General features: G+C 43.1%; 1 protein-coding gene across 2 annotated transcripts in view; it reads left to right on the top strand.

Annotated features, from left to right (window-relative positions):
* Positions 1-12,594, top strand: part of LRP8 (LDL receptor related protein 8) — a 170,965-nt gene that overhangs the window by 51,822 nt on the left and 106,549 nt on the right. The window lies entirely within an intron of this gene.

The raw sequence follows: 12,594 nt of genomic DNA, 5'->3' as shown, positions 1-12,594 counted from the left end.
ATTTTGATTTTCTCCAAGTCTGTCTCGTGCTGTGTGGAGAGCTTTGCACACTGAGCTGTGTTGGTGGCAGCAGTGTTGGTAAAGTCACTCACTGAGAGTCAGGAGGCCACAAAATTTCATCTGCTGAGGTCACTGAGTGTGGGAATTCCATTCTGCCGAGCAAATTTTAATCCATGGCCACCTGGGAGCCCCAGAGCAAGGCTTTGCAGAGTGGGGATGACTCAGCTGAGCCTTTGGTACAGAGGCAGCTGTGTCAGCAGGGCAGTATCCTTGCTGCAGTGCCTTCCAATATCCCTCCCAGAGAAATCAGTGATGCCTGCAAAAGCTACAGAATTGCTGGGCTTTAAATGGCACAAGGTTTTTTCCAGAATACAAATATGTTATTACAAAGTCCCCATGGCCCTGGCAGTTTGTTTCTCAAGCTATAGACCAGTAACACATTTACCTTGGGAAGAGTGGGGATCATACACCAGTGGTTGAAATGCACTTTATAAAAAGGGTCACTGAAGGGCTCTGGAAGCTGCGAGATGCTGATGCTTCTTTGGATGCTTCCACACAGATTTGGGCACAGCGAGGGTGCAGGAAGATCCTGGAAACTGGATTGCTGCCCGATGTAAATTCCAGTCACTCCACAAATGTGTATCAGACTGTGTCTAGTCTGGGCTAAACAAGTGTGGGTGTTACCTTATTTTTCATTGTGAATGCTGATAAAGGATTTAGAGATCCCACTGGACTGAGAGATAAGCCTAACAGGAATTTTCCTGATTACTCATTACTCTTTTGACACTAACTAAATTGGAAGGGGGAGGGTGGAAGGACATGGTTCTAATGGTTTTTAGTTTTGATTGCTTTAGAGTGGGTTGTGGGGGTGCATTTCTCCTAATTCAGAAATTGTTGTTTAGGACTCGAGGTAATGGATTTTCTCTACGTATGAAATACACTGGAGGAAATTGATTTATGGACAAATTAAATGTTGTATTTTCACAGGTGGAAAAGTTGCTTTCAGAAGCTCCAGTCCTGGCAAATTCCCAGCCATGGGGGTAACCCCACACCTCAGCCCCCAGCACCCTCCCTGGGGCTGCTGAGGTGCCCTGGGGCAGTGCTACAAGGGGGTCATCACAGTGACAGTGTGATTTGGGGATTTGTGTGTATTTTTTCTCCTTAAAGAAACAGCACTGGAGAAAATATAATTGTATAATGCCAGGCTGTAGCCTTCACTGCATGAGCTCACATGGGGTCTCTGATAACAGTATTTGGTGGAGTGTAGGTTGTGAAGATGAGGCAATCATCCAGCACTGCACAGAAGGTGCTGATTGAGAGGTTCAGGTGAGAGGAGGTGTTCAGGGGGATGCTCTGGAGCCTGAGGATAAAGGAGTGCAAGCATTTGCAGCAGTGACGCCCCTGCCTTCCCAGGAGCAGCTTTCCCCCATTGGTGTGTGCCCTGTGTCCAGGTGCTGTCCGTGGAATTTTCCTGCTGGATATTTCCAGAAGCTCCTGAAGTACAAAGGACACAGCTGCCTGTGGATGTTGGAGTTTTTCCAACCTGTTTTTCCAACCTGCAGTCTGCATCCAGCCCTCTTGGAAGGGGATGATGGATGTTAGTGGGCAGTGAGGATAGCTGGCCGTTTTATTCTTATTCCCAGCATTTTGCTGCTGCAATTCACAAAAGGCATAGCAGCAGTTTACCTTGCAATTTATTCTTTCTTTTGTTGTAGATTGTTTTATAAAGACATGTGTTCTCCTTTCCTTTTGGGTTGTGTATCCCTGGCAGTAAAATGGAGGTAGCAAAGCTACATGTGGTGAGCACTGTTCAAAACTCCCCTTTTTAAGACCCTGCTTTCTGTTGGCCTAGTTTAGCTATCTGAGCCCAAATATACTCTACATTTGCTTCAGGCAGGTTTTGTTGATAAAGCAAAAGATAAGCTATTTATCAGAGAGACAGAAGGAAAATAGTCTCACTTATGTGTGTGTATTTGGTCTTTGCTGAAGAACTTGAGTCATTAAAGGCTTGAAATCTGTCATGGCTTTGCCTTTGTGTTGAGGATGTGCTTTTAAAAGCCCCATTAAAATTCAGCTGGGCATGAAGCTTTGTGCAAATCTCTGTAGATTCATGTTTAGCTTCCATCCTGGCACTGTAATTTTTCTCTCCAATTTTTTCTTTTTTTTTCCAAAACCTGAGAATAATCTTCAAGGATTTCTATTAAAAGAACATTGAAGGCATAGTCAAGCACTCAAAAATTTGATATTGTCAGAATTGACAATAGGAGCTGTTTTTTGTAACCTCTAATACTATTTTAATCTAACTCTTTATCTACACATTAAATATGATAAATGTAATTTGAACTTGGAGACAGAGTCCCACAGTTTCTGGTTCCTTAAAAGGAATTGTACTTTGCTAGAATAGATAAATTATGACAGATGATTTAGGGGAGAAAAAATAGACAGGCAGTTAGAAATTTTGGGTGACATTTACTTAAAAGACTACACTTTAAAAGGAAGCATCTCTAGCTTGTGGTAGCACATGATGGGAACAAGCAAGGACCTCATGCTTCTAACCTGGTGATGGCATAAATTCAGAGTCCAAAATTTTGTCAGTGGGTCCAGGTTGTTAAAAAACATGAGCAATTCAGTAAATATCTTTGCTTTTTTTAATAATGGATGATGTTATTTAAAACCTCAAATAGAGAAAACAAGGAGCATCACCTTCATATAATTTGGATTGGTAACTGTCAATGTCAAAATAAGGCTGCTGTTAATGTTGAGATGTCTAAACAAGACTACTTTGTGGGTTTTTTATTTTTCTTCTTTTTAAAGTGCAATATCTGTTTTCTGTTTGAGCAGCCCTGAGCTATTCGTAAGATTTTCTGCAGCACCTGCTCGAGGGTATCATTTACTACCAGTGGAAGTGACTGTTTGCTGTTCCTTCCATTGTAAGTGGAGGGGCTGCCACAAATCCTGAAGCAAAATAAGTCAGAGCACAGCAGATGCTGTTCCCATTGATTCACAGGTAGTACAAATTTGATTTTGTTATTAACACGTTTTTCTTGCAGTGGGATTACTCTCACTCCACTGTAACTTTTTATATCACAGTAGTTGAGAACAAAATTAGGCCCCCTGTGTTTACTGATGAAATAATGGTTCTAGAATACAGCTTTCTAGCTCTGCTGGAATTCCCACAGTTATCCATATTCCAGTTGTTTAGGAATCCCCATGGATTGGGTTTCTGTGCTTCCCTTGTTGTAGCTGTGCTGTAGCACTGAGCTGCACCAAAATCCACTTTACAGCTGCATCTGCCCTGGCTGCACACCTCTGTCACATGATGAGGATTTCTCACCTCATGTTAATTTCTTATTAAGTGATTCCAGCTGTTTTTGATGCACGCTTCAATGCCAGATGTGGCTGCCAACAGCCATTGGCTCTGACCTTTTCAGTTCTTATGTCAGCACCAGGTTGTGTCCTATACCTACTATTGTTATTATTGATTTATTCCACACTATATTTAATTTTCACCTGGGATACTAGAAGTAATTAATGTTTCTAAAATAAGCATTTCTGCAACACTTGAGCTCAGACAGTAGGACCAACTCAGACTGCAGAGGCAATTTTAGCCCTGAGACTGTCCAGAAATTCTGAGGTAGCAGGGGAGAAATTTCCTTCAGTGAATGATGGCTGGTCACACAGCTTGATTGCTGAGGTGGATTGTGTTTGTGCTCTGCAGCGTGCTGGGTCAGATGATTTGGATTTGGGTTTGGGAAAGCAGCTTAAGTGCTGACTTGCACTGTGAGTCAGGGATCACACGGCTGGGGCTGGGTTTGGGCTGCTGGAAGCGCGTGGTACGGGAGGGACTCAGATCCACTCCTGGAATGGAGAATGCACTGGGGGCAGGTGGAAGGGAGAACCCTGCCAGTGCAGGAACAGCCAAGGAAACCTTGCCAGGGACAGACAGAGTGACTACAGATCACACAACCCAGGTGGTATCAAAGATAGTGCTCTGAAGGTGAGGTGGAGAGAAAGGGTTGAGATTTCTGCCTCCCCATTGAGCAGGACTGTGGAGGCCTTAGAGAGCTGGAGGGGAGCAATAGCAATGATGGGGACATGGGGTCAGAATGGATCACTGTGATATGCAGAAGAGAGAGGCACAGATTTTGTGAAGGAGCAGGAAGTAAAAAAACTTTAAAAGGAATGGTAATCTTTTGAACGGCAAACATTTGAATTTTTTGCATAGCTGTTCAGATATCCCTGTTTTATTGTCATATTATATGGAGAATAGGTGCATTTTGCTTTCCTTTCCTCACATATCAGAGCAGAGGACAGCTGGACGTTCCCCTGTAGCTGGAATTTGAAATGTGCACCTTTCATTTACGTGAAATGACTTAATAACAGCAAACCCCAAACACCTCAAGAAGGATATGAGCATCCCTGTAAGCAGAGACTTGTGGGACTGAGGGGCAATTCTCTTGCTGCTTTAGGTATCAACCAGACTTCATGAAATCGTGTCATGGAAGTGTTCATAAGACAGAAATTGTCAGCTTGCTGTGAAGTTTCACTGAAACTAGAAATAATAGGGTAAAAATGTATTATTAATACTGAGATTTCTGGATACAAATGGAAACCATTTGACAGATTTCAAGTGTGATGTAGTTTTCAGGTAGAGATAAAGAGAAGAAAACTGCCAGGGAGGGAAATGGGGGAGAGATATATGAATCAAGGAGACATCACCGGTTGTGGTGTTTGCTGTGAGAGAATTAAAGATGTGCTCTTTGCTTTGGGCAACAAAATGGGAGATTTGGGCTGATGTATTACAGGCTCTTGTGACACAGGCTGGGACCTCTACCTCCTCCTGCCAGGGAAGGGAAACAACAGCACCCAGCAGGCTGATCCCAGGGAAAGGGATGCAGGTGAGATGGCAGGGCAGACACAACATGCTGGGAGATGGGGACATGAGCCTAATAAAGATAATAAAAGGTGTCCATATGAAGAACAGATCTACACCATGCCATAAAGTTTTGTTGCCTCCCCAGCACCTTCTGTTTGGAGTTCATGCTTATGGAATACATAAATGACTGACAGTTACCAATGCTGTGTGCAGAGAGGAGGTGGAGGTTTGATACTGGCATTGTCCCACAGAACCTGCAGCAAAAGCTCTCCTTGCCATGGCACCTCTGCCTGTTTAAAAAGTCTTCAAGACCCCACTGAAAGTTCCCAGTGAAAGTTCATTGCTGTGATGTGGAATGCCAGCAGCTCTCCTGAGTCCTCTTTACCTGGTTCACATGTTCCACTTTGGCTTCTGCTTTTGCTTCTTGCTCTAAGTGTTGATCTGATAAAATCCCATATGAAGGGAAGACCAAGCTCCTGGATGACTGAGTTGAGCTTTCATTTTAAGATTTGAGCTGGCACCAGTGAGTGCTGAGTACCCCTAGAAACTGATCACTCTGGGCTGTTGCTGTTGTCTGCACTGGAGCTCATTCCTGATTTGCCCTGCAGCGAGAGAGGGCAGCCCACAGCCAGGAGAGACAGCACAGTGAGCACACAGCAAGAGAGAAACCCTGAGAGAAAAATGCTAATTACATATTTTGACCTTGTTGCATTAGAGATGGCATCACCCACATTAGCCACTACACAAGATTGTTCCCCAGGGCCTGAATTGCTTCTGGACAAGGAGAGATGTCTGGGGCTTTTATTGTGGCTGCCTGGTTAAGTTTCAGAATGAAATATATACCATGTAATGCTTTTGGACAAATTCAGTGGTTCTAAGCTGGTTTTTTTCCTGTCATTTGTCTTGTGTAGCTGTAAGTAGCTTCTGTAGTAGAAAACAATTACAAGACCAAAATGAAATGCTGGGCAAAGAATGGGATTGAGCTGCCCAAAGAGGGGAGGGGTGGAGCACAGTGTTCCCTTTGTGGAGGAGGAGGGAAATTGGTCAGTAAATTAACAAAGAAATTTGTTCTATGTGTTTGCTTTAAATATTGGCAGGTTGCTCAGTTGTTTGTGCGCATAACTGGGGGCCAGAATTTCTGTTACAATGTTGTCCTGCTCAGTCATGCTTTTAAAATATTCTTACTCCTGGTACCTTGTACAAAACCAGATTTCTCCCAGAAGAGAATTGGTAAGGGAGCGAGTTCAGTGTGCTCGTGATCCAAGGGTAGGATGGGAGTGGGCAGAGCAAGTGGGAAAGAGACACTCTGTGAAGAAAGGAGAGAACAAGTTATTTTCTGTAAACCTTCTTAGCTGGAATCAGTGCTGTGTTGGAGAGAGGTAGAAGGACTTGGTGCCTAGAGGGGGAGCATGAGGCATCCTCTGACTGACTCAGTATGCACTGCAGCTTCCCTTTGTGGGAGAAGTGGCCTGCTGCCTACTCTGAATCTGGATAGAATTAGGTCCAGTTTGTCACAAGGTGTGTTCAGCTGCCTACCCTCATGTTCCTGTAAAAACAAGACTTGCATACAGCTTGGTCTCGGCATATAGGTGTCTGGCTTCTTTTACTTGTGAACCGATTTTATTAGCTTTTGAGTGAAGGATGGAGGTCTTAAAGCTATAAGGAAGGAGGTCTCCTGCCTCCATCTTTTGAGTTTCTTGCTTTTTATGGGACTGGAGAAGTTGGTCTTTGTGTAAGTATATAAGACACTGCAGAACTTGCACAGAGGAGTCATGTTCTGGTCCCAAAACCACTTAATTAATCTCTTTTAACATCTTTTACAATAAATCCACTGAAAATTGAGCTTTAGAATGGTGCAAAATTAATTTGCTTCCCCTGAATGAACTCTGATCCATGTCCTAGTGATGGGCAGTTGGCAGACACCTGCTCATTTTGCAGTAAGGAATGACAGGATTCACCATGGTGGTCAGTCCTTCAGCTCTGCCTCCACAAACTGAATAATCAGAACAGGTACTAATGCACACTGTGGGATTGCCTGAGCTTCCAAAACTGTGGGAAAAAACCCCATACATACAATAAAAATTTTAAATCAAAGTAAAACTATGGCTATATAGACTAGAGCTGCCTTCATCTTTTTGTGTTACTCTTTCCTGTGAAAAACCTGTTTAATTGTCATGCAGTAAGTGCATTATCCATCTCTGCATCCTGTCATGGTGTAGCCTTCAGTAAAGTTACTGACACCTTCCTTCCTAGGCATAGAACAAGTTGCCTCACACAGTTCACCCTCATCTGATTCATCTCATTTTATAAGACTCTGTTTTATATTGTATTGGCTTCAAACCTTGACAAAGCACAGGCATAGTCTAACCTATTGCCTCATTTTTATTTATTTAAGTCCCATGCTGCCAAGTTGACCCATTTTTTTCATGCTACCGACTGTTCAAATCTTGCAGATTAATTAGTCAAGGAAGGCACAGCTGATCCTGGAGCGAAATCCATCCCCACACATTCGTGGCTTTTTCCCCATTCTGGGATGTACAGTGTCAGTATTACACTGCTCTGTAATAGACCTCAGTAGCCATTATCATTAGCAGTGGGTACCAGCTTACAAACCCAGTCATCAAAGAACAAAAATGCTGGCAGCTAAATGGAGAAATCCAGCCAGGAGGAAAACAACCCAGAGCATCAGCCAGACAGCTGCTATTCCCTGGACAGAAGAGGAGGACTGTGCAGGACAAGTTGGAAAAATGCTGTCTGACATTTAAAAACAACTGTTCTGTTGTATTTGGGAATGTTGTTAAGAAACCTCAGCCCAATGCAAATTGCCCTCAGCACACCTCAAATTGACCACAAACAGGCTGAACCCCCTTTCCTGTGTGTGTATATTATAGAGACAGGCAATTATCTCATGCATTCTGAGGGGCCGTGTCCCTCATTTATTAGAGCCCTGGGATGTCTTTAAGCTTGCTTGCTCAAACCTTGGCAAATGCTGTTACACCTGAGAGCCTCATTTGTGTTCACATCCTACTGAATTTAGTTCTCTCCTCTTCCCCCCCCCCTTTTTTTTTTCTTCGAAATGTTATTAACTAGAGCATTAAATGCTGGCCTCCAGCAGGGCCTTCTCCATATGTTTACAACAAATGTTCCCTCCATAGACTGAGGATGTATGTGTGTGAGAGAGCATGCAGATATAATGGGGCAGCTCCCAGATCCAGTCCCCCTGGGAGGCGAAACTCAGGCACTTGAAAATGCTTATCAGCTCCAGGAATTGAGATGGAAACAGATTGTAACATCTCCCGTGCACCTTTCACCCAGGGTGAGGAGAGGCTGCAGGCGCCACGAGCAGATCTCCCTCCCCTGCCGTGCCCAAAGGTTGGCCCAGCTCCTGGGGGAGCCCAGGCTGGTTTCAATGTGGCAGGTTGGACTTCAAAGCTGGTCAGGCTGGCTTCTCCCTCTCCGCTCTTCTTTCAAGCCAAGCTCTGTGCACAAAATGTGTTTCTTACCAAGCCAGGGCTTTGGTCCCCATGAGCAGTTGGGAGGATGTAGAACTGCTGCCTTCAGCACTGCTGAGCATCTCTGTGTGGAGGCTCTGAGGTTTGTGGTGCCATGAGCTGCAGCACTCCCAGAGCACAGCCCTGTGCAGGGACAGCCAGGGTGAGAGGCTGCTGAATGCAATTCCAGTTATCAGCTGGAGCTGGGCATCGCTGCGTTGTTCCCTCGTGTCAGCACTGCCTAGTTTGACTGTTGAGCTAACAGCAAAGGCAGAGTTAATTGCAGCTGTTTTGAACTGGAAATACCCACTAATATTCATCAGTCAGATCCCTCTTTCAGTTTGTAATTAATTCATGTGCTGACCCTTATTTTATACAAAAGCGTGGTCCTCACAGTGATGTACTTTGAGGGACTTAACTTTTGTGTATGCTCATCAGCTGCTCCACCTTCATAATTTGTTTTACTGTGGCTGTTGCCCAACAGTGAAGGTTTTGTTTCTGCTTCCTGCTCAGCAATTGAAATTTAAATGGGGAGAAGCAAATAGAGTTACAAATAATATGCTTTGGTACACATTTTCATGAGGAATAATTGTTTGAACTAAAAGCTTTCAAGATTCATTAAGCACTGGGCGTTTGTGGAAAAGCTATCAGAGCATTTATGAATAATGGAACACGAGTAACTATTGCACAGTGAACTCTGCCCTTTTAGATTATGCATATATTTGTGACCCTAATTGTGTACTAGCATAACATCTCCTGAATCAGCTCCTTACTACTGCAAGGAGAGGAGTGAAAGCAAGAAAATCTGACTTCCTTAATTATGTTGGTTCCTAAGTTAGTTGTAAAAACCCATAAAACATTTGTTAAAATTGAATGCTAAATGTTAACATTAAAAACATCTTTTTAAATTGGGAGAACCACACTTCCTCTGACTTGAGACTGATATATTGAGACTGATATATGTTGTCTAACTTCAGGGTGATGGAACAAAATGTACAGCCTGTGCTATAGACCATATGTAGGACACTGCATTTGAAATTATTTGTTTGGCAAAAGTTGTTAAGGATGGAAAGCCCAACCCATGATACCTGCACTGCACCTGATGTAACATCAAGGGTGTATCAACATACCTTTGGGAAAGCTATAATTTGGGAAGGCTGCATTAGCCATAAGCTATGTAGGCCATTTCAATCAAGTTCAAGTAAAAATAACCCCACGCTGTAAGATACCCACTTGTGTTCACAGGTTTTATATACATTACAAACTGCCTTAATGTTCCAAACACATTGAAAAATGAGGCAAAATGTAGCACAAAGCTTCAAACGTGGCTTTGGCTGTATCTGAGCACTAGTGATACCTATAGATAGTTTTATTTAAGCTCTCTCCAGAAATTCTTCAGTTTTGCCTGGCTGTAGTTTACAAAGGCTGTCTGGTCTCTATTCTGGAGCTGTGCAGCCTGGCTCTTCCAAACCCCCTGAATTCTGCTGGGATTAGTGCTTGAGGATGGTGTGCAGCAGACCTGGTGCATTCAGCAGGGATTTGAGTTGTTTGAAGCTGGAAGGGAGTAGTGGAGCAGCTGGGAGGTTTTATAAAGGTGATACGTTTATAAAAGGGTCCACACCTTTGCTTGTGTCCAACCCAAAGACATGCTTGCTACTGTGTCTGTATGGAGGCAGAACCTCTGCTGGTGACTGGGAGCCTTTCCCCATGAGATCAACAGCAAATGCTCTGGTGACTGCAGTGGAAGCAAAAATGGGCCAGTCCTCTGGAAACTTGTGTTCTTTAGGAGTAATTCTTCAAGCATAAGCAAACTAATTGCAGCATCTCTTGAACTACTGTCAGATGTTAGCATTTGACTATATATTTTATATATTTTCTTTATATGAACAGCATCTTCCACTTGTTCTCCCAAGCAGTCCCTGCCTGTTCCCCTCAGTGTGTGCTGCCCTCACGCTGGCCTGCAGGCTCCTGAGGGGATTTCACTGCACCCGGGTGCCTTTGGACCCTGACTCACGCCTGGGTTTCAGCTCGGGCTCTGTGTCCTGCCCTGCCCTGCCCGGCACGGCAGGAGGTGCTGCCCTGGAGGGACATTGTCACCTCGTCATTTCCTCATTTCCCGCCTCACGGTTCCTTCTGATGTGACAGACGGTGACTTTTGTGTGACAGAACCAGCGGTCCCTGCTCCGTGTAACCAAGGCCCAGGCTCAGCTGTTGGTTAGTTTATTTGGCAGTGATCTTTCCTGACTGTTTTAAGCGATACCTCATTACATCCCAGTATTTAATGGTTTATGAAGCACGTGAAATTATGGAACAACTTCAGGACTCATTTTCATAATATCAATTTGCAGTACCTAGATAAGTGTTCGTTTTCATTTCATTGCTTTAATAGCTGTTCTGGAAGGGCGATCTCAGTGGTGCATTAGCATCTGTTTCTCTGTGAACATGTCCCTCTCTGTCTGTGAGGGCCTGCCCTGAGTCCATCCATGAGGGGCCCATGGAGGAGCCCACATGGAAGGATAAATCTTTCTTGAACATTCTCATGTTTTGAAATGGGCTTGGGCACAATGAGAGCAGAGCTGTTATCTGTGTGATTGTCCAGGATTTGCTCTTTGCTTTGCAGACAGGTAATTCCCTTTTTTCTTCTTCCTTTCATCCTTTCAAAGACCCAATTTTAATTTAGCAGCTTCTTGCTGCAGAACCAGCACTGTGTTCTGCAACGCTGTCCTGAGATTTCCTGGCTCCTGGAAATGATGTAGCACTTCCAGTCTGAGCTTCCCTTGAACCTGAAGTCACTGGAGCACAGTAGAGTTGCCAACTCCACTAAATGAACCTTCTAAGGCCCCCTTTTTGTTTGCCAGGTAGGTGCTCCCAGCCACTAATGAAATTACTCTTCCCATCTGCTGTGATAAGCTACAAACCCTGTTATTTCTGCAAGGCTTGAAGCCCACCAAGTAAAACAACTGGTTAGCCTGACAGGATCTCATTTTATAAACTGCTGTTGGTTGTCCTAAAATTAAAGGCAAATATAATTCCCTGCCTTAGCTTAGCTAGAACTGGTATTAGGTTGACAGGTCAATAAACACTTATTCATTGTATTTAAATTCTGACATAAGATTAGCTTTCTTTGAGTCTGCTGGAATGACATAGGTATTTTAAGATTTAATGAAAATAACCAGTATTTTTTGTTGCCTCCCCTCAGCCAGCTCTTTTAAACTCTTGAGTGCAGGTTACTTGCCTTAAAATGTCTAAATTTAATAAGTGCTGTGGAACAGCCTTGTGTTACTCAGTAAAATTGAAGCATTTTGTTATCTTCTGTTGTGGAATTGTAGCTATTTTTGAGCACTTTCTACATTATTTCTGTCACTTTTAGTGTTTTAAAAATGTCTTTAGTCTTTAATTTTGCTGCCTGAAAAATGTCTTCTTGTATCACCTTGCTTGAGTGCTGCTTTCAAGTACTCCTGCCCTGCATTTTTTGCATTAATTTGCTTTTTGACTTTCCTCTCTTATTTATGGGGGTTTTTTGTTAAAAAAATTAGTCTGCATTTTCACTGGCTGTGGAATGAACTTCAGGTGGAGTATTTGATCCTGTAAGTGTGAGGCCAAGATTTCAGTCCATCCTTGGTTTGTAAATTCTTTTCAAGCAGATTGTCCTGTGTATTCTGAAGCAAGTTAATGTGAATTTACTGACTTAGCTGGCACAGGCTGAAGGAGGCACTTGAATATCAAAAACATGCTAAGGAGAAATGCATATATGTCCAAGAGATGCTACTAACCCTTCCATTATTATTCATTTTCCAGTGAAGTGATTTAGTAATGGACCTTCACCGCAAAGATAATTTAGCTGCTAAATTATATCTGAATTACATGGGCACTTCCACTCTGTACACAGCCTGTTGGCACTTGTGTTGAAAACAGATAAAGTTTGAATACATTTGGTAAAGGAAAGCACATTAGAGAATAGAAATCAGTTTAGTTCTGCTAAACCCAGCAACCTTTTAAACATTTTAATATCTTTTTTTCTTTTTCCTTTTTATTTTTTAATTGTTTTTTGTCTGGTTTCATGCAGCTTTCCCCCCTCAACTGTTGCTGGTTCATCTGTTCTTTGTGGGAGGGTTTCTTTGTGCCATCCATGGCTATGGATTAAGAGCTTTCAGTGCATTACTGACAGTGCAATGTTGCTGAACTTAGCAACAAGCTTTTTCTCTCAAGTGTTTTTAATGAAACAGA

The sequence above is a fragment of the Zonotrichia leucophrys genome, chromosome 8 (assembly GCF_028769735.1).
Source record: "Zonotrichia leucophrys gambelii isolate GWCS_2022_RI chromosome 8, RI_Zleu_2.0, whole genome shotgun sequence".
Lineage (NCBI taxonomy): Eukaryota > Metazoa > Chordata > Aves > Passeriformes > Passerellidae > Zonotrichia > Zonotrichia leucophrys.
Note: the sequence above shows the minus strand (reverse complement) of the source record. Positions and strands in the feature narration are given on the sequence as shown.